Source organism: Callithrix jacchus, chromosome 17 (genome assembly GCF_049354715.1).
Source record: "Callithrix jacchus isolate 240 chromosome 17, calJac240_pri, whole genome shotgun sequence".
In the NCBI taxonomy this organism is placed as follows: domain Eukaryota; kingdom Metazoa; phylum Chordata; class Mammalia; order Primates; family Cebidae; genus Callithrix; species Callithrix jacchus.
The window spans coordinates 15,514,428-15,537,664 of NC_133518.1; the positions used below are offsets into that span (position 1 = coordinate 15,514,428).

Sequence of the window (23,237 nt, forward strand, 5' to 3'; positions counted from 1 at the left end):
TGTGCATTCCACCGGGTGACCGGAACCCTGTTAATGACAGAACTCCTGTGTGCAGACATGTGTGGAGAAGTTCCACAATACAGAGTTGCTTTGTACGCAGAGCCTATGCCCCAGAAGCTGACGGCAGCTGTGTGCCCTTAGGTCAACATGAACAAATTCCCCCACAGAAAGGGAGCTCCACCGGATAGCTAAATGAAACCAACTCAACTAGGAAAGGCTAGAGCTCTGTAAAGTGTCAAGAAGTTTGGAAATCTACAGAAGATAATCCTAGAAGTAAGTAGCCTTCCTTTAAGACTCCCTTTTAACTGAAATTTGGTGGTGGTGGGGTGGGGGGACTCTCTCACTGCATTTACCTTTCCTTTTTCAGCTCTCTTTGCCCCAGTGTTGATCTAGCCTTGCTCTTGATAAGAGCTTCTTTGCCCTGTAGGTGATATCCCTTCGCTGACCTTTAAGATCAAGGAGACAGAATTAGAAAAAAAGTCAAGGACCCAAGCTGTGTGATATCATTTACTATGAACAAGGGAGAGGAAAGGCTCATTCTGTGACTGTAATGGAGACCTTGGCTTTCGGGAGTTTACAGGAAGAGGCCTAGGAGATTACATCATTAACTTCCAGATAGGGGAGAAAAAGAACTCTGGCCAGGCACGATGGCTTATGCCTGTAATTCCAGCACTTTGGGAGACTGAGGTGGGTGGATCACCTGAGGTCAGGAGTTCAAGACCCCACCTTGGCCAACATGGCAAAACCCTGTCTCTACTAAAAATACAAAAATTAGCTGAGTGTGGTGGTGGGCACCTGTAGTCCCAGCTACTTGGGAGGCTGAGGCAGAAGAATTACTTAAACCTAGCAGGTAGGGGCTGCAGTGAGCCAAGATCACACCACTGTGCTCTAGCCTGGGTGACAGAGGGAGAATAGATCTCAAAAAACAAAAACAAAAACAAAACAAAAATGACAAAAGAAAAGAACTCCAAAACCTCCCAGTGTTGTAATTTTTCTCCTACCTGGCTGTTGGGGCTTGGTAACCTCCCAGGACCTGGACTCTCTGAGTATCAGAGGTAAAAGCAACATCAGAGATTATATATCCCGGGGATTCCAAAACCCAGCAGGTCATGCAGCTGTCAATACCACTATCACTTTCTGTGACATGTGATATCATAGTAAATGACATCACACAGCACTGTAAAAACTCAAGTGTCTACAGGGGCCAGAAAAGTGACATAAACAAATGAAGAAGACTAGATATATGAGAATAAAAAAAAAAGTAGAGGCTATAGCAAACCGGAAAGTATATGCATTTTTAAAAACACCACGTGAGCCAAAGAAAACAAAACTATTAGCCATGTTGTCATGTAGGCTGCCCATTTGTGACATACAATTTATCCAAACTAATTTTGTGAATGAAGAAATAGAGGCTCTGAGAGGTGGAGTGACTCGCTGAAGGTCACACAGCCGAGTAGCGACAGAACCAATAGTGGCGCCTGGACTCTTAGGCCAAGGTTCTCCCCATCATGTCATGCCATCTCTCAGCCTGCACCTTGGGTAAAGTTGAGTCACTGGAGAAAGCATCTCCCTCCTATTATGAGAGCTGATACTGGGAGTTTCATTGAGATCCAGTCACTCTCCATAGATTCCGGTTTACCCAACAGGTCATGCCAACGGTAAATACCACTATCATTTACGACTCTCTCACACTCTGAATTTCTTTTTTTGACAGCACAGGAAGAGGTTCCCCTTATGGGGTCCCTCCTGGGTGTAATTTGGGAACCAGTTACACCAGGCAAAGCCTTCAAGCAACAAAACCATGATCTGTGTCAGGTATTCTGAACATCAGTACAAGTTTTACTGCAGTTACCTTTCAATTTGTCCCTAGGATGTTGGAGGAATTAATTACTAGTTGTAAAACACTTTGAAAATTGGGAATGAAAGAATCTATGGATTCACAAAATATTATAATTAATGAATACCTATCAATACGCTGTGATTAAGAATAATAGGCATCCTTCACAGGTTCTCAAGCTGAGGCTTTATTCATGAGTACATCAGCTATTTTGCCAGAAATCTTCTCTTTGTAATTTGCTCATGAAAAGTTTGTCCCATACAAAAAGGCCTTTTGTGCTTTTAAGAGAATATCATTAATATTTTTAGATGCCATGAGTTAGTAACAATGAATAATGCATACTTAGTTTCCATTCATAATTTCTTACCCTTGAAAACTTTTTCGAATTTCCTCAACCTTGGTTTCAAGGAGAATTTTGTCAGATAATACATATTTTTAGGAGGTTTCCTCTCCTACTGGTCCTCCATCCAAGAAATCAATGCCCTTCTGATATTCTACCTAGGAGAGACTCTTGATGCATAAATATTAAACATCTGCAGGGCTCAGGGTCTACACGTAATACGTGCTCAATAAGCATGTTGACAACAGCACTCTAAGGTGGGATGCCACAGTAGCTCTTCAGGTAGGTGGATACAGTCCCCTCTGGTAAGTGGACTTAGCTGGAGACCTTGATTTCTGAGACTTGGTTTGGATTTCCAGTCAATTTCTCAAGCCCTTTTAGTGACTGGTAGTGGCCTTATTGCTCAGTAGTGATGCAGACTGGATTCATAATTACAGTTCATTTCCTTTTGGACCACGTGTAAAAGTCCCAAAGCTATTGGGCCCGAGACTCACAAACCACACAGGTACAGTTTTGAAGAAGTTTAAATCGTAGCCAACAATTACAGCAAATATGTAAGCAGCAACTACACTGTGCCTGTGCACTATCTCATTTAATCCTCACAACTCTCTTATGAGAGAGATGCTGTCATTGTGCCCATATTTAGGGGGAAAATCAGAGGCAGATAAGTAATTTATCCCAAATTATACTGATAAGTAGCAAGAGTTGGGTTCTGGGTTCAAGTGTGTCTGGTTCTAGAGCCTGAGCCTCTAATCTCTACGATGTATCGCTCCTCATCAATCTCCGCTTTGCCGCTTATTACATCTGTAGCTTTAAATGAGTCCCTTGGCCTCTCAGGGACTTGGTTATCTCCTCTTTAAAGTAAAGGTAGACACATCCACTTTGCAGAGTGTGTACCTGAACAACAGCCTCTTCTTTGTCCTTTCTTCTTACTCTAACCATAATGTTCAAAAGGAACTGATTTCTTCTTAGTTTCCCATGCCCAACCCCATTAATTGGCCAAAGAACAAGAATCTCACCTAGAGATGCCCAATCAGGGTTGCCTATCGCTGTGGCCATAGGTTTTTTTTTTTACTCAAGTCAGGCTAATTGAGCCCCCCTCTGGGATTTTAAAACTTGGCACCAGAGAAGGGGAGCCCTAGCCCCCTGGTAAAGCAGAGAGTTGGGAGCCAGGGTATGTTGCCCCACAAGTGGAGAAAGCCTGTCAGAGAGAATGAAACCAACGTAAAAACACAAATAGAGGGAACAGTCAGAGGAAAGACGTAGGTCTATTCCCAAATTCTACTGGTTCTGCTGCCATTTCTCAGTATAGTTACGAAGGAAATAAATCCCCATTTATGCCCACGCTAATCTAAGTTTTTGTTACTAGCACACACACACACACACACACACACACACACACACACACAGAGAGAGAGAGAGAGAGAGAGAGAGAGAGAGAGAGAGAGAGAGAGAGAGAGAGGTGGGAGTGGGGATTCTGACAAGTCCATGCTATTGGGCCTAAGTCGGTCATATGAGCACATATAATGAAAATCTATATATAAAGGTTGCAGATTTTAGGTATATCCTTTTTCTCGTGCCTAAAGAGGAGACTTGAGTAAGTTCTATCAATATTGGAAATGATGTCCACTAGCTTTCAGGAAACAGCCTTCGTGCTGCAGTGCCATAGGTACGATGGGAATATCTTCCAAAACTTTATACCTGGCCCTTCTCCTCCCAGTATAAACTACTGCTCTTATCATGGGCCTGTGGAATATTGGCTTTCACCAACGATGATATTTTTGGAGAGAGCTAATTAAATACATGCAAATTTTTCAAAAAAGGAGAAGACGGTGATTATATTCAGGACTGCTCAAGATCACAAGTGTCAAAGGCATTTGTTCAATTGTTTCCAGTATCCTATTTCCTTAAAGACAGTAGCAGGATACTTTCTATTTCTATATTGTCAGTACTGGGAATTTGAACACACAAAAAATGGTGAGATGTCCCCAAGGGTCACGAAAGGTTCAGAAGTAGTTCAGCCACTTGGCGCGTTATTGCTCATACGTCTTCCTTGCTGAAGATAGAAGATGTGCATATTGCTGTTGTTTGAAATTTTATAAATGAGGAATTAGCCCAAACAGGCTGCTCTACAATCACAGAAGTGACACTGAGGGTCTAACACATGCCACAATGTTAGAGGTATTAGTCTAACAGACATGAGTTTATGTTTACTAGGCTAGACTTGTGTATCACACACATACAAGTATCTCTTGGTTTCCAGACTATCACTTTTTGAATTTAAGGACCAAATAGATATGTACAGAATTTTACATTTATGCTGTCCTGTCCTATTTATTCTCCCTTTGCTCTCCAGTGAATACTCTAAGCCCTGGAGGCTGACACCTAGCATAGCATCCCCTGGGTTGCTTTGCCCTCCAGCTTCCAGTTGGGCATGGCCAATGGGAGATCAGTGGTAAGCACACTGGGGATATCTATTTCCCTCCTCCCCTGTGGTAGACACTGTTGGTGCCACACCCACATGCCTGTTTTTGAGCCTCCATTTCCTGGTTTCTGTGTCCTTTGTTTCTGTTGGCTGACACCTGCGGCTTTCCTTAGAAGCCCACTTTGGGCCACAGAGTCCCTTCATCCAGTACAGGTGGACAGCTGGGGGTGCCTGGGAGTTTATGTGGCTTCCTGGACATTAAACCAACCACTGAGGTAAGAGGTTGAAAACCAGCTCCCTTTCCTTGAGGTGAAACAAACTCTGAAGTGTGATGACTGTGACATTTGATTTCACTCCAGAGCAATCACTGGGGTTGGGCTGGGGCTGGGACATTGCTTGAATCTGTAATCTTGCAAGGCTTTCCCTCTTTTGCTGTCTTGGTTTCCTGTTTCTGGTATGTGTGTCTCCAGAGAGCAGTTGGTCAGTCATTCACTTACACACGAATCCTTGTTTCAGGGTCTGCTTCTAGGGAACCACAACAAAGGCCTCTCCGATATCCATTCCCATAGGGCCTGGCCACAGCCTCAGCAGAGGCTGAGTCCCTCTGCAGCCGCAGATCCTATTCTGTGGCCTTGAAAACAGCATTCCTGCTCCTTGTCCCTTTAGATCTAGGGATGTTAACTGCTTCCAATTGGTGCTAGTATTTGGGTTCCTGTTTGTTCCCTTAATCTTGCCCACCACTCTCTAACTAGCATTCTCTTTTACCCCTTTTTCCTTAAACTCTTTTTTTTTCATTGTTTTGTTTTTCATTTTTTTGAGATGGAGTCTCGCTCTGTCACCAGGATGGAGTGCAGTCGTGTGACCTCGGCTCACTGCAACCTCCTCCTCTTGGGTTCAAGCAATCTCCTGCCTCAGCCTCCCGAGTCGCTGGGACTACGGGATGCACTCCACGCCTAGCTAATTTTTTTTTTTTGCCAATCAGTTTGAGCTTATGAGGTTGCTCAGGTTAGTCTTGAACTGATGCCCTCGCCTTCGCAAGCACCATGACCTCCGGCAGGAGGTAATTTTTGTATTTTTAGTAGAGACGGGGTTTCACTATGTTGGCCAGGATGGCCTGGATCTCTTGAGCCTGTGATCCACCCTCCTTGGCCTCCCAACATGCTGGGATTACAGGTGTGCACCACTGCACCTGGCCTCATTAAATCCTTTGAATGAAACATTACTTTCTGACTGGAACTCTGACTGAGAATCCTCTCTGCTCTCCCTTCCAACTCTGCGGCTTACTGGCTAAACATCGAGAACCAAATGTTGATTCGGATAACAAGGCATCTCTTGCTATCCAAACTCTCTGTCAAGAATCTCCCCATCCAAACTGAGAGAACCAACAGATTTTGGACAATGAGGGCAATGACACACATCCTCATACATACAGATACACATATGCACATATATACACACGTGTCTCATACCATATGCAGAGTTGAAAGTAGACTATCATAAACTAAAGATGTATAATATAGGCTGAGCGCAGTGGCCCATGCCTGCAATCCCAGGACTTTGGGAGGCCAAGGCAGGTGTATCATGAGGTCAGGAGTTCAAGACCAGTCTGGCCAAGATGGTAAAACCCCGTCTCTATTAAACATACAAAAATTAGCCAGGTGTGGTGGCAAGTGCCTGTAACCCCAGCACTTTGGGAGGCCGAGGCAGGTTTATCACAAAATCAGGAGTTGGAGACCAGCCTGGCCAAGATGGTGAAACCCCGGCTCTACTAAAAATACAAAAATTAGCCAGGTGCAGTGGCTGGCACCAGTAATCCCAGCTACTCAGGAGGCTGAGGCAGGAGAATCGCTTGAACCTGGGAGGAAGAGGTTTCAGTGAGCCGAGATCACTCACTGGAGCCACTGCACTCCAGCCTGGGCAACAGAGCGAGACTCTGTCTCAAAAACAAAAACCAAAAAACAGAAAAACTCTACAACAGTCACTAAAAATAAGCAATAACAACAACAAGATTAAAGAAGTACAGCTAATAAACCACTGGTGAAGATAAAATGAGATCATAAAAAGATAAACTTTGCAAAGGGGGTAAAAGAGGCAGAAAGAAACAAAGAACAGATGAGGCAAATAGAAAACAACAAGACATTTTTAAACCATATCAATTATTATGTCAAACATAAATAATCTAAACATTCCAATTAAAAGAGAAATGATCAGTGTGAATTAAAAGACCAATTATATATTATTTATAAAGAACCCACTTTAAGTAAAACAATACAGCTAGGTTGAAAGAACAGGATGATAAACGATAAACATTAATGAAAGCTATAGTGACTATGTTTATATCAAGCAAAGTGGGCTTTAGAACAAGAACTATTTTACTGGAGATGAAAAGAAACATTACATAATTATAAAGAAGTCAATTCATTAAGATGTCATAACAATCCTTAACATGTATGCATCCAATAACAAGAGTTCCAAAATACATGAAGCAAAAACGGATAGAATGTTTAAAATAGAGAAACTCACAATTGTATTTGGATATTTTAATACTCTTCCATGGGGAATTGATAGATCAAGTTGACAAAAATCAGTAAGCACATACATGACTTGAACAACACTATCAACCGGCATGGCCTAGCTGATGTTTATAGAACGCTATACCCAACAACAGCAGTACCAGTCACAATTATAGCCCATATTCTGGGCCAAAAAGGAAAAGGAGTGGAAGTCTCAATGAGCTAAATAAATAAAAAAGAATTTGAATAATACAGAGTATGTTTTCTGACCTCAGTGGAATTATTCTAGAAATCAAACAGCAAGCCATCTGGAAAATCCTTAAATACATAGAAATAAGTAACACATTTCTAAATAACCCATAGCTCAAATAAGAAATCACAAAAAGAAATTAGAAAATATTTTAATGAAATAAAATTAAAAATACGACACATCAAAATATGTGGGATGCAGTAAAAGCCTGCTTAGAGAGAAATTCATAGCATTAATCACTTATATTAGAAGAAAATGAAAATCTCATCAATTGCCTAAGTGTCCATCTTTTTCTTCGAAAATATCAATACAATTATAAACTCCTAGCCAGACTGATCCAGAAGAGAGAAGACACAAAATAACAATGTCAGGAATCAAAGAGAGTCCATCACTGTAGATCTTATGGTCATTAAAAGGTAATAAAGCAATATTGTAAATAAACTTCTGACAACAAATTTCATAACTTAGAAATCATGGAAAAATTTCTTCAAAGACACAAATTGCCAAAGCTTAGTCAATGAGAAAGAAATAACCTGACTCAATTCAACTCCCAAACTCATTTATGTAATCAGCATTACCCTGATACCAAAACCAGGTAAAACCATTACATTAAAAGAAAATTATAGACCAATCCCTCTTATGAATATAGATGCAAAATCACCAAAATTTGATCAAATTGAATCTAACAATTTGTGAAAATATCCATCAAGACTAATAACCATTATTCTAGCATTATTTACAATAACAAACTTTAAAATGATCCATCTATCAACAGAATAGCTAAATAAATTAAAGATATGAATATAGCCAGTAAATATGACATGTAGAAAAAGATGACATTAGGAAATGCTAACAACATAACTAGAAAAAGTAAATATGCTACGCCCTCAACACGTAATACAGTGAACATAGGGGAGAAATAGACCCGATGTTACAAAGCCTTGTAGTAGGCCCTAGAGGTGCCCTGCCCAGTTGCTTCTTACCTTAACTGCTAAGAATCTTGGCTAATGGCTTCAGAATTCCCTTTGTCCACAGGAGGTAGTATGCAATCCATGACTGACTGATATAAACGCTCACCCCTCTTGACTCAAAGTAAGACAACTCAGTGGTGCCGTTAACATTCTGGAGCCCCCTGTGGGATCAGGCCAAGGCAGGATTTCAGCTGAACCTGCTTTAGGTTTCTTCCCCACCTGTATCCTACTTCCCCCACTCTCTTACAGGTTTTACCTAAGAGCACTCTGTTTACTTGCCTCTTCTCGGGCTTCTTTGAGGCAACCTGACCTAAGACAATTGGTTTCAGGAGTGATTCTGGGACCAGACTCTAATGATGGGATCCTGGAATTGGTTCACTCATCATGCAGATGACAATGAGGACTTCCTCACTGGTGGTAGGTATTGATAACTCCTAGCATGCTGTGATAAAACAATTGCTAAAACTTTCACTTGCAGAGAGCAGGGATGGAATATGGGGGAAGGGGACGCACTAGTTTGTGCTTTGTCTCTGGCACGTGAGAGATATGAGGGAACTAACTCGTAAGTACTGTGGCTAAATTAAAGCCAAGTGTGAGTGCCCATGGGACTCCTGGAGAGCATTTCCTTCTCCCAGACGGCATAGTGAACTGAACGCCATGCACAACTATTGTAAGAGAAGTAGAATTCTAAGAGGAGCAGAACTCTAAGAGAAGCTGCCTTCTCAGCGTAGGGAAGCCCTGTGTCAAAGTGATAGCCCTGATAGGAAGGTGTGGTAGTCCGAAGCTTAGGGTGGAGACATCTAAGTAGATGCCCCTGAGAACCTCGATCCATCTAAACATTCTGGGCTTGCAGAAGTATCCCTCCTCCTTGTTTGCATATTATGCAAATAGCTTATAAGATAATGCTTTTCCTCCCCAGCATCTGCCATTACCTCCTCTCCGGGCATATGCACTAATAACTAGGGTCAAAGATAAATGTGACCTGACTAGGGAATGCTCAGCCTGCTGAGGAAGGAGAGGAGTTACATGTTGAAGGAGTTGCAACACCTGGATTACACTCACCAGCAGGAATCAGGAGCGTCTCTGGGAGAGGATCTTGAGGGTGCCATATTCAGGGGAGTAGAGTGGAATATAAAGCTGCATAATAGCTTGCCAGTATGTGAAACATTTTCCGTAACACAGTATTTAATACTATTGCAGGGGCCCCCGGAGCCAGACTGTATTAATCTGCTGCTAGGAAGTCCCCTGGAATAAAAGAGCAATGACCCACATTAAAAGAAATATGGCATGGAAGAAGGAATCAAAAAGCACAGCAAACTGAGCCAGTTGGAAAAAATCTACAATATAAGACGAGAAAACCAAGCAGCGACAATGTGTCCTGGGACAGTGTTAGGAACTGAATTGTGCCCTCCCTCAAACTCATTTGTTGAAGCCCTGACCCTCCAGTGACTCTATTTGGAGATGGGAGCTTTAAGGTGGGAATTAGGTCAAATGAGGTCATAATGTAGGGCCCTAATCTAATAGAACTGGTGCTCTTATAAAAGGAAGAGATACCAGAGATCTCTCTCTCTCTCTGCACACACACACAGAAGAAAGACCATATGGGGACACCGCGAGAAGGTAGCAACTTGCAAGCTAGGAAGAGAAGCCTCACCAAAAACTCAACCTGTTGGCATACTTATTGGATTTCCAGCCTCCAGAACTGTGAGAAAAATAATTTCTCTTGTGTAAGCCATCCAATCTGTAGTATTTTGTCATGGCAGCACTAGTAGACAAATACAGAGGGCCTGAAGGGTACTCTGATGTGAAAGGCAAGAAAAATGATGTAGTGAGAGAGCCAGCAGCATCATTGAGAAGCTCAGTAGTAGCTGTCCTCTGTAGCTGGGGTATTCCATCCCTGTGCCATGAACCCATTAGGAACTGGGCCGCACAGCAGAAAGTGAGCGGCAGGCAAGTAAGCATTACTGAGCTCCACCTTCTGTCAGATCAGTGGTGGCGTTAGATTCTCTTAGGACCATGGACCCTATTGGCAACTGCCAACTCAAGGGATCTTGGTAATGCACTCCTGATGAAAATCTAATGCCTGATGATCTGAGGTGGAAAAGTTTCATCCTGAAACTATCCCCTACCACCTATCCATGGAAAAACTGTCTTCCACACAACCCGTCCTTGGTGCCAAAAATATTGACAACTGCTGCTTTATAGGTAAGGACTTTACAGCAGTGAGCTTCCTAATAACAACAGATATAGGATCCAGAAAAGCAGAAGCCAGATGAAAACACAACCATCAGAGCAAGGACATGATGAACACAATGGGCAGTCAGGAATGTCTGATCCACAAGGATTTATGAAGCTGACAAATAGGATGCAGCGTTCCTAGGGACAAGATAGATAGGCAACTGGTGAGGATTTTGGTCTACTCTATCTACAAATCAAAATCTCTTTGTCATCGATTTTCAATCATATTTCTTCCAATTTCCCAAACCAATTCCTTATTTCCCCAGTTCCAGAACACGTAATTGGTGTGGACATATTTAGCAGCTGACAGAATCCCAACATCAGTTCCCTGACCTAGGAACTGATGGTGGGAAAGCCCAGTGGAAGCCATTAAGATGCCTCCACCTAGGAAAACAGTAAACCAAAAGCACCACATTTCTGGAGGGATGGCAGAAATTAGTGCCAACATTAAGGACTCGAAAGACACAGGCATGGCGATTCCCACCACATCCCCGTTCAACTTGTCTATTTGGCATGTGTAGAAGATAGACGGATCTTGGAGAATGACAGTGAATTATTGTAAGCTTAATCAGGTTGCGGCTCCAATTGTACTTGCTGTCCCAGATGTGGTTTCATTGCTGGAGCAAATTAACACCTCCCCTGGTTCCTGGTGTGCAGCTATCGATCTAGCACGAGCACTTTCCTCCATACCTGTCCACCAGAAACAGTGCTTTCAGCAGGCAAGGCCAGCAATACACCTTCACTGTCCTACTCAAGAAGGTCATCAACACTCTAGTCCTATGTCATAATTTAATTAACAGAGCCTAATTGGTTTCCCTTCCACAAGATATCAGACTGATGACATCATCCTGACTGTACCTAGTGAGCAAGTCGCAATTACTTCTGACACATTGGTAAGATATTTGCATGTCAGAGGATGGGAAATAAATTTAACTAAATGTTAGAGGCCCTCTGTGAAATTCCTGGTGTCCAGCAGTATGGGGCATGTTGAGATATCCCATCTAAGGTGAAGAACTAGTTTTTGCTTTCGGCCCGTCCTACAACATAGAAAGAGGCACAACACCTACTGGGATTTTGGAGGCAATGTATTTCGTATTTGAGTAGGTAACTCTGGTCTGTTTACTGAGTGACCTTAAAAGCTGCTGGTTTTAGTGGGGTTCAAAACAAGAGAAGGCTCTGCAACAGAGCCAGGCTGCCGTGCAAGCTTCCCCGCCACTTAGTCACACTGTCTGGCAGCTCCAATGGTGCTGAAGGGTCAGTAGCAGATAGGGATGCTGTTGGCAGCCCTCGGAAGGCCCCCATAAAGGAATTGCAGCACAGGCCCTTAAGATTTTGCAGCAAGGTCCTGCCATCCTCTGCAGATAACTACTCTCCTGTGGAAAAACAGCTCTTGGCCTGCTACTGGGCCTTAGTAGAGACTGAATGCTTACTGTGAGCCAAATTACAGTGCAACCTGAGCTGCCCATTATCATGTCTGACCCAACAAGCTATAAAGCTAGGCATGCATAACAATGCTCCATCACCAAAGGGAAGAGATGCACATGTGAGTGATCACAAGGAGGCTCTGAACCACATGGAAAAGTGACCCAAATTCCCATGGTTTCCACTACTGCCTTCTCTCTCTCAGCATGTACCTAAGGCTATCTGGGGAGCTGCCTAGAATCAGCTAACAGAGAAAAAGAGGAATCAGGCCTGGTGTACAGAAGGTTCTGCACAATAATGTAGGCACCACACAAAGTTAACAGCTGTAGCACTACATCCTTTCACGACCTCCCCAGAGACAGGAACATCCATCCCTGGAAGAGAAATCCAGTGGGTGGAACTTCAGATTGTGCACCTGGTTGTTTACTTTGCTTGGAAGAAGAAGAAATGTGCAATCATGTATCAATTCATGAGCTGTGGCCAATTGTTTGTCTAGATGATCAGGGACTTGGAAGGAACATGACTGAAAAATGGGTGATGAAGCAATTTGGGTAAGATATATGTTTATAGACCTCCCTTAATCAGAAAAAAAAGTGCTCCTTGTGAATGCTCACCAAAGGATGATGATGGTTAATTTTAGGTGTTAACATGACTGAATTATGGGATACCCAGAAAAACCCAGATAGCTGGTGATGCATTATTATTATTATTATTATTATTATTTTGAGATGGAGTTTTGCTCTTGTTGCCCATGCTAGAGTGCAGTGGTGAGATCTCAGCTCACTGCAACATCTGCCTCCCAGGTTCAAGTGATTCTCTTGCCTCAGCCTCCTGAGTAGCTGACATTACAGGGATACACCACCATGCATGACTATTTTTTTGTATTTTAAGTAGAGACAGGGTTTCTCATGTTGATCAGACTGGTCTTGAACTCCCGACCTCAGGTGAGCTGTCCATCTTGGCCTGCCAAAGTGCTGGGATTATAGGCGTGAGCCACTACACCCAGCCTGGTAATGCATTATTTATTCTCGATCATTGCATTCATTATTCTCAATGCTTATATGGACACTGAGCCTTTTGTGCTGAAAGGGAAACCCAGATGGTGTGGCATTTGATTAGAATGATCAGGTTGCCCCAACTATGTCTGTGAGAGTGTTTCTGCAGGAGACCAACTAGCATATGAGTTGGCAGACTTAGTCGGGTTTCTGCCCACACTACCCTTAATGTGGGCAGAAACCATCCAATCAGCTAGAGGCCAGGATGGAATAAAAAGCTGATGGAAGAATGAATTATTGTGCTGTCTTCTGGAGACTGTACGCCCTTCTTTTCCTGCCCTTGGATGTTCAGATTCTCCGGCTTTTGGACTCCAGATTCTCTGACTTTTGAACTCCTGGACTCAAACCTGAACTCCCAGGCTCTCAGCCCTTCAGCCCTGGACTGAGAGTTACAGCACTGGCTTTCTTGGTTTTGAGGACTTTGACTTGGATTGAAATTAGCTCCTGGTTTCCCTGGTTCTCCCGCTTGCAGACAGCCTATTGTGGAACTTCTCAGGCTTCATAATCAAGTGAGCCAATTACCTGAATAAATCCCTTCTCATCTCTCTCTCTCTCTGTGTATATATATATATATATATATAAAATATATGTATATATGTACACACATATTTTTAATATATGATTTTATGTATAAAAATCAGTTCTGTCTCTTTGGAAAACCCTAGCTAAAACAGTGAGCTCAGAAGAGGGGGATGTTAATAATCAAATGAATGGGATGACCCATTTTTGTGGATATCAGTCAGCCTCTTTCCCTAGCTACATCTGTCATCACTGAAAGTCCATAAACAAAGTGGCCATGGTGGCAGAAATAGAGGTTATAGATGGCCTCAGCAACATGGATTTTCACTAATCAAAGCCATCCTCTTTACAACCACCACTGAGTGTCCAATCTACCAACAGCCAAGACCAACACTGATTCTCCAATATGGCACCATTCCTCAGGGAGATTAGCCAGCTACCCGATGGCAGGTTGATAACATTGGACTGCTTCCATCATGGAAGTAGCAGTGTTTGGCCTTGGACTAGACATTTACTTGGAATATGAATTTGCCTTCTCTGAATGGCATGCTTCTGCCAAAACAACCGTTCATGGAGTTACAGAATGCCTTATCCACTATCATGATATCCCACACAGAATTGCTTTTAATCAAGGAACCCACCTCACAGCAAAAGAAGTACAGCAATGAGCCTATGCTTATGGAATTCACTGGTCTTATCATGTTCCCCACAATCCAGAAGTAACTGGTTTGAGGGAATGGTGGCAGGGTCTTTTTAAGACTCAGTTACAGTGACAGCTAGGTAGCAATATTTTGTAGGACTGGATCAAGGTTCTCCAGAAGACTATGTTGTTCTGAATCAGCATCCAATATACAGTGTTTCTCCTCTAGCCAAAATTCCTAGGTCCAGGAACCAAAGGTGGAAATGGGAATAATACCACTCACTGTTACCCCTTATGCACACTGGCAACATTTCTGCTTCCTGTTCTCACTACTTTATGCTCTGATGGCCTAGAGGTCTTAGTTCCAGAGGGAAGAATGCTCCCGCCAGAAAACACAGCGATGATTTCGTTGAACTGAAAGTTAAGGCTGCCAACCAGCCATGCTGGCTCCTTGTGGCTCTGAATCCGTAGGTTAAGGAGTTACGGTGTTGGCTGTGGTGATTAATCCTGACTACCAAAGGGGATTTTGGAGTACTACTCCACAATAGAGGTAAGGAGAACATGTCTGGATTATAGGAGACACCTTAAGGCATCTCTTGGTATTTTCATGCCTTGTGATTAACATTATTTAACAACTGCAACAACTCAATCCAGGAAAAACTAATGAGCCAGACCTTTCAGGAATGGAGGTTTGGGTCACTCTGCCAGGTAAAGAACTGCATCAGCTGAAATGCTTGCTGAAGGCAAAGGGAATACATAATGGGTAATGGCAGGAGGTAGCTATAAATACCAGCTACAACTATGTGACCAGTTACAGAAACTAGGACTGTAATCATCATAAATATTTCCTCCTTATTTTGTTACGAATATATTTGTGTATATGTATCTTTGTTTTCTTTTCTCTCTTGTTCTCCTATCATAAGGAATACTGACTTTATATCATGACATTTAAATATGGGTAATTTTTTATATTATAATATTTAAGTTGTGGGAGATTAAGAAGAGTAAATATCACTCAAGGACTTTATCTTCTCTTCCGGCAAAGGGGTTAATGCATTTTTGGTTGTGTCAGGATAATTATGTCATGTTAGGCAGAATTATGATCTTATTTTCTTGGAGATGAGGTATAATTTAAGAAGATGTCTGTGGGTGCCAGGTTGACAAGGAGTGGACTTGTGATGTTTAATTTTATTTGTCAATTTGACTGGGCCACAAGATACCCAAATATACATGGTCTCTGGGTGGGTCTGTGGGTGTTTCTGGATGAGGTTAGCATTTCCACTAGTGAACTGAATGAAGTGTATGTGGTCTGTACGGTCCTTCCCAGTACTGGTGGGCATCACCTAATTTGTTGAAGGCATGAAGAGAACAAAAGGCAGAAGGTGGACTCTGTCCCTTTGATTTCCTGCCTCACTGCTTGAGCTGCCCTCAGATTGGGATTTATACTCTTGACTACCCTGGTTCTCAGGCCTTCAGACTTGAACTGAATTGTCCTGCCAGCTTCCCCAGGTCTCCACCTTGCAGATGGTAGATCATGTAAATCAATTCCTCATAATAAATACATATCCTATTTGTTCCATTTCTTTGGAGAACCCTGAAGAATACACTCTCTGCCTATCTCACTTTCCTCTAAAATAGATGAAGAACAGTTGCGTAGAGGACTGCTGAGCTGCCCGATGAAGAGAAAATCTCTCATTCATTTCCTGACCTGCACCAGTTCTCAGAACCAGAATGCCTCAATGAATAGGTCAGTTTCCCATAAGAAAGGATCCTGCAACACCATAGCAGGATATTCAATAGCAATTCCTTCAGTCCTTCCCCCAAAAAGGCTTATGATGATTTATTTTAAAAACCATACACTGAAGAAAAGAGAATAACAGTCTTTTTTGAGTGATATAGGGTCCAGTGATTTCCTGAGAAATCTGTTCAAAGATTTTATTCAATCCAGAAATTCTCTTCCTAGGTATTCACCCAAAGACAATGAAACATATATTCATAAACAGCCCAGTACAATGATGTTATAACTACTTTAGTCATAATAGCCAAATACAAAACAACCCAAATGTCTATGGTATAATAAAGAATTTGTCTTGTCTGGGCACAGTGACGCTACACCTGCAATCCCAGCACTTTGGAGGCTGAAGCAGGCAGATTGGTTGAGCCCAGGAGTTTGAGACCAGCCTAGGCAACATGGCAAAAACCCTGTCTTTACAAAAATACAAAAATTAACTGAGGGTGGTGGCCCACACCTGTAGTCCCAGCTACTCAGGAGGCTGAGACGTAAGAGGATCACTGGAGCCTGGGAGGTCAAGGTTGCAGTGACCTGTGATTGTTCCATTGCACTCAGGCCTGGGTGAGATCAAGACCCTGTCTTCCCAAATTTGATTACCTTTAAGAAGTGGCCCATAAAACAGATTGAGACAGCCTCTGTCAAGTCCAGGGTGGACAGATAACAATGACTACTCAGAGTCAAAGAAGTCTAGTTTTTCCTTGAGATCACAAATCTATTGCCTCACTCCATCAAGCAGCCAGGGGTTTGCCTTATAATCAGGGAAGAGCAAATTATTGGGACACCCTTTTTCAGTGTGCCTTATGTCCCTATTCACATCATTTGAGAGGACAGCTGATCTTCTGAATGCATTTAATTTCTTTCCGAAGGGTGCTCTGGGCATAGCAGGGTAGCTGCAGGCAATTTTTCCTATACAATGGGGTTGACCTTCAGAAAGAAGAGAAGCAATTTTTTTTCCCTAGAATAAAACTTATGAGAGTTCCCAGATGTATACATTTAGAAACGTTTTGCTAGTCTTTGTCAGCTCAGCAGAATATTCTTTTTGTTATAATTGGGGAGGAGACGGAGAAGGGAGATTCTTGCACCTAAAATGAATAGCTTTTAGGAAAGCCTTCTAATGTCTTTAAGAGTTTCCACCTTATTATAGCACATTTCAAACCATATTAAAGTTGCCTTATTTTTCCTATATTTTCTTACAAACCTCCAATACAATCAAGCAGTTGGGTTGATCTCATCTCTAGTAAGAATGAAAGGAAAATAAATTGTTGTCAGGCAGGCAGTCAGGCAAGAAAACAGACAGGCATATAAAGAAAAAAAACTGCCACCAACGTTGACTATAAACCTTGTATAATCACATACAAATTATGTGCCACTGTGGCTCTAGAGCTGGCCAGCTACGCTTGACGGTGGCACTTACCCACTTCTGCTGGTTTGCATCACTTGTTTCAAATGCTCTGCCCTTGTTAGATGCTTTTCCACTGGGAAACCCTTTGTAATGAGAATCATCTTATCATTAGTAGTGAAGCATGGTGACTCATTTTTTGAATTGATATATGTTGAAAGGACCAAGCACTGTTATTGGAAGTGAGTGGCTGAGTCCGTAGACCAGACAGAACAAACCCCTCCAGCAGGGCCAGTACATAAGCAGTGCCGTCCATTAATAGATGAACTTTTAAAATATGGTGCATATATACATATACACATATATATACATATATAATATATGTACATATATAGCATATATATACATATATAATATATGTACATATATAGCATATATACACACACATACATACACATGATTGGAATACTGTTTAGCCTTAAAAAAGAAGGAAATCCTGTCATTTGCAACAGTACATATGAACCTGGAGGAAATTATGCTAACTGAAATAAGCCAGACACAGAAAGACAGATGCTTCATGATCTGATATGTGGAATCTAAGAAAGTTAAATTAATAGAAACAGAAAGTAGAACAATGTTTTCCCCAGCTAGAGAATGTTGGGGTAAGAAGATCTTGGTCAAAGGGTACAAAGTTTCAATTAGACAGTATCAGCAAGTTCTGGAGGTCTGTGTACAGCGGGATGACTATAATTAACAATACTGTTTTATATACTTGAGATTTACAAAGACAGTAGATCTTGTGTGTTCTCGTTACACACACACAAAATGATAACTAAGTTGATAGATACATTAATTAGCTGAATTGCTGTAATCATTTCACAATGTACACATATATCAAAACATCATGTTGTACACTTTAAAAACATACAATTCTTATTTGTCAATTACACATCTATAAAGCTGGAGAGAAAGCACAATGCCTGTCTCCCTAGAAGATAAACAGAAATTCAACTGATTCTTGTTATTCACAATAGCTGTGTTAAATAAAGTCACTGCAAACACTGAATTAGTGAATTGTAAACCATTGATCTTAGGGGAAATACAAGGCTAGGTTCCTGCAAGCCTCTGATCCCAATATTTTTGTAAACCGATCAATATATAACTTTGTTTTCTGTTTCTCTTTAAACACACCTTATTTGTATATGTTATTCATTTATTAACACATAACTCACAGCCAACAGCAGTGTACCTCATACCTGAATGAAGCTTATCTAACACATGAATTTTCTCTATAAGACACATCACAGCCTTCTCGTACTTAGGAACACTAGAGAACACTTCAGCAGTATGCTGGTGGCCATTTTAAACAATAAAATCAACAAAAAGCACAATAATGCAAAGAGCATAGCACTAAATAGACCAAGAAAAAGACACTGCTTACATTATGAACTGAAAACAAGAACACAGAGTATTGCTTTGTTTGACCTCAGCTGGGAACGTGCTTGTTGAGAACTCAAATTTTTCACAGCCCTGTGCACATCCAAGAATGATCAGGAATGTACCGTGAGTGTTAATTTTGATGTTTCAAATAATTGTAGTGAGTAGGTGAACTTACAATATGGAATCTGTGAGTAATCAGGATTGACTGTATGTGCATACTCGTATTTTGCACTTTGGGAAAACCTCATTTGTATTCACTGCATTCTCCTTCAGATTGCTGGGGGGTGGGGGTGGCTGGTCCAGTGGCCCTTGCATATTAGAGGTGGTCACATGGTCACCTTTCCCAGTATTTCTGGATTCTTGTTTGGGAGCTTAATATCTTTAGTTCAAGGCTTTGATCTCTACTAAAATGTAAATCTCCGTGAGAGACATGACATTCTAAGATATCATCAGTCACTTTTTGGTATCAATAAATGAAGTTGAGAACTTCTGTGTAAATAGGCTATGAAAGGGAGAGTTTGGACTCAGCCATCCCCTTCGAGTATTGACCACCTTCTTGCCACATGGTCTCAGTCATTGATGACCTTCCACTTCTTCCTATCCCTTCTGTTAAGAGGCTTTCTGTAGCCACAGATCCACCTGGTAACTCTGTCATGAGCTCCAAGCCATCTTATGAATGCATCTCTGTCCGTTTGAAAATAGAATACATAGAATGGAATTAATCATCCCCCACCTGCCAACCCAGGTCTTCAGACTACTATCCAGGTAAAAGAGACTTCCTTTTCTCAGTCACCCGGGCTAGACATCTTAGTGTTATCTGTGATAGCTTTCTTTTCTCCACATCTACTCAATAAACACCCACAAGTAGCCCCTTCTCTACAAAATGTCTCTTCTAACTCACCTTTTCCATGTCTCCTGCATTTCTGCAATAACCTTTTGGTTAAACCTCTTTGCAACCCCTGTCTATCCCACTTCAGAATCATCTGTACATCAATGGTATAACCTGAAACTGGTGCTGTTCAGGTCCAAAACAACTCTTCACTATACAACACATGCAAAAATCTCATTCCCTTTTGTGGCATTCAAAGCCCTCAATAATCTCAAGTAGCTAACGTCCCACTCTCTTCTCCCACCTAATCTCACCACCCTGATTATATGTGTTGTATTGGTTGAACAAATGCTAGAGTAACTGTTTTGCAAACCTCAAATCAGAACACTTGCTTTGATAATTAAAGGAGTTGTGAGGCTGTTGAGAGAGGATGCTGTCAGTCCTTACAGTATTGGAAAAGTCTAGGTCTCTTGCTGTAATTTCTCCTCAGTTCTTTCCTGCCTCTGTATCACCATGGTTTGTGCCTAGAAGCATCCTTTACGTCCTTATTCTCCTCACTCCCATTACCCAGCCTATTGACAGTCCACGTGTCTACCCAGGCCCAGATCTAATGCCCACTCTCCATTGTATGGTGGACTATCTCTGCATTTTGTGCTGTCCAGTTACTTCCAAAATCCTTTGTATATTTTCCTTGCATTAAAGAAGTGTGCGTGCATATGTATTTTATTTACCTTTAAGTTCCTCTTAGCATCTAGTTATAATAAACTATTCCTGTGTCTGTTTTGTAATAAGCACTCTTATTACCTCACTTGATTCTCACAGCAAATGTCTCATATATTATTGCCATTTTACAATTGAGGCAACTACATCTCACGATGGCTAAGTACCTTGTCCAGATTCACATGGTTAGAAAATGATGGGCCTGGAATTCAAACCCAGTTATCTGTGACATCAGAGTTCTGCACACACAGGAAGTGCTGAAAATATGGTCTTTTCAAAAATTGCATTGAATCAGTTGCACCAAAAGAGAAGGGAGTAATTCTGTGAACGCTGTTAGAATGGAGAAAATTAGAGGTCTGATATTTTTTCTTCCTAACAAGGAAGATACTGACCAACTGATCAGATTTCAAAGGTCATTGTGGATAAAGTATAAGGAAAATGAATGAGAGCAGAAAATTAAAATAATAGTAATAAAAGCTTTGTTCAAAATGCATCTTCTCTCTCCTCTATCACACACGCACCTTTCCCCATCTGCGGCTTGCTAGGCGCATGCTCAGCCATCTTGGTACACACTGAGTCACACAACTGAGTCGGCAGCCGCAGTGTCCTGCTCTTTCAGCAGACTGCCACCGGGTACAGGCCATCACCTTAAGGGCCTCATGGGCCCTGGGCTCATCCCACACTATCCGCTTACCTACCTTCGCATCATATACCTATCCCCAGAGAGAGCTGTCACCTTGGATACAAAAATGACCTTCCACTGAAGAGGACCAGACAGCAAAACTTACGCTGCTCCATTCGAAGTGTTCCGGGGAAAAAGGCCAATTGTAAAGAGACAGCAAGTCTTAAGTGTCCTTGGAAAATATTCTCTGTCACCTCTCGGCATAGAAAAGGGCCCAGCCTTTTCTCCCGGGCAGGGACTGAAATGGGGAGTGGTATCACAGTTATTACTGCCTTTAATATTAATGTATGGCTCCCACTTCTGTCAACCCACCTTGATGACCTTCATTGCAGGTCTGTCTAGTCTAAGGCTTCCAGAGAGAAATTGCTTCATCAAATTTGGACTTTCCTGATGAGATGCCTCTGGCTTCATCTTGTGATTAGTTCTCATGAAGTTGAAAGCAGGCTGCTATTCCATTTTAATTTCTTTTTCTTTTCTCTTCTCCCCTTAGGGATTTTGGATAAAAGAGTTTATTAGCTGGCTTCACTGGCTTGTCTCCACAAAGCCTGAAACCATACTTCAAACTTAGCTAAGACCCTTTCCTTTTTTTTTTCTTGAGATGGAGTCTTACCCTGTTGCCCAGGCTGGAATACAATGGTGTGCTCTTGGCTCACTGCAACCTCCGCTTCCTGGGTTCAAGTGATTCTCTTGCCTCAGCCTCCCGAGTAGCTGGAATTATAGGCATGTGCCACCACACCCGGCTAATTTTTGTATATTTTGTAGAGACGGGGTTTTACTATGTTGGCCAGGCTTATCTTGAACTCCTGACCTTGTGATCTGCCCGCTTTGGCCTCCCAAAGTTCTGGGATTACAGACGTGAGCCACTGTGCCTGGCCAGAGGCCCTTTCTTTGTGAGCATGCCAAATATCAAAGCACAGGACAGCAGGTGTAAACTGTGTTCAAATCATCTTTCCTGCACAAAGCTTGATATCAAGCCCCACTAGGCAAGCACGTGACATTCTCAACAGCAAGAAACACTGAGAGAATATTGGCTTCATAGTCTGAATGCAATTCCACGATCTATTTTCCACAATTCTAAAGTCCAAAAATCTCTGAAAAAAAAAATTCTTCATTTAAAAAAAAAATGCTTCATTAGTTCATCTAGGCCCAACGAAAAAATTTCTTTTTTTTTTGCTTATAAATCTGTAGCAAGCTCATTTGGCAATAAACTCTGAAACTATTCATAGTTTGTAAAATCTTTGTCTCATTTAGTATGAATATTTACATGTTATGCTGTAAAAATTAATGTTAAATTATAAGGTGTTCCCTGATAGAATATATGTGTGTGTTCAAGTATTTATCTGAAATATTCTAAATTTCAAAACACATAAAACTGCAGAAATTACAGGTAAGGAATTGTATAGACCCATAGTATAAAAAGAATATCCACAGGCCGGGCACAGTGACTCATGCCTGTAATCCCAGCAGTTTGGGAGGCCGAGGCAGGCAGATCACTTGAGGTCAGGAGTTCAAGACCAGCCTGGCCAACATGGTGAAACCCTGTATCTACCAAAAATATAAAAATTAGCCGGGCATAGTGGCGGGCACCTGTAATCCTAGCTACTCAGAGGCTGAGGCAGAAGAATTGCTTGAACCCAGGAGGTGGAGGTTGCAGTTAGCCAAGATTACTCCCCTGCACTCCAGCCTGGGTGACAGAGAGAGAATCTGTCTCAAAAAAGAAAAAAAATATCCATTTCACTTGGGCAGTTCTTAAAAAATTAAAATAAAAAAATCTCTCCTTAATACCTGTATTAGGGTTCTCTAGAGGGACAGAACTAATAGGACATGTGTATATATGAAAGGGAGTTTATTAAGGAGAACTGACTCACACAATCACACAGTAAAGTACCATATAGGCCATCTGCAAGTTGAGGAACAAGGAAGCCAGTGGTGAATTAGTCCAAGTCCCCAAACCTTAAAAGTAGGGAAGCAGAGAAGCCTTCAGTCTACGGCCAAAGACTGGAGAGCCTTTGGCAACCACTAATGTAAGCCCCAGAGTCCAAAAGCTGAAGAACTTGGAGTCTGATGTTTGAGGGCAGGAGGCATCCAACAGGGAGAAAGATGAAGGCTGGAAGACTCAGCAAGTCTGCTCCTCCATCTTCTCCTGCCTGCTCTATTCTAGTCACACTGAAAGCTAGTGTGAAAGAGTTCCTATTTCTCCACAGCCTCTCCAGCATCTATTGTTT

At 41.9% G+C, this 23,237-nt stretch overlaps 2 long non-coding RNA genes across 2 annotated transcripts in view; one reads left to right on the top strand and one right to left on the bottom strand.

The window, feature by feature from the left end:
• Positions 1–9,544, bottom strand: LOC118148844 (uncharacterized). Its single transcript, XR_004735860.3, has 3 exons — positions 9,399–9,544; positions 8,349–8,497; positions 1–446 (listed from the first exon to the last, which is right to left on the bottom strand). It is a non-coding gene; the product is annotated as an uncharacterized LOC118148844 (long non-coding RNA).
• Positions 8,415–23,237, top strand: part of LOC108588757 (uncharacterized) — a 27,037-nt gene continuing 12,214 nt past the window's right edge. The window contains exons 1-2 of the long non-coding RNA XR_004735861.3: positions 8,415–8,753; positions 9,537–10,040. This is a non-coding gene — a long non-coding RNA (uncharacterized LOC108588757). The remainder of the gene's footprint in view (positions 8,754–9,536; positions 10,041–23,237) is intronic.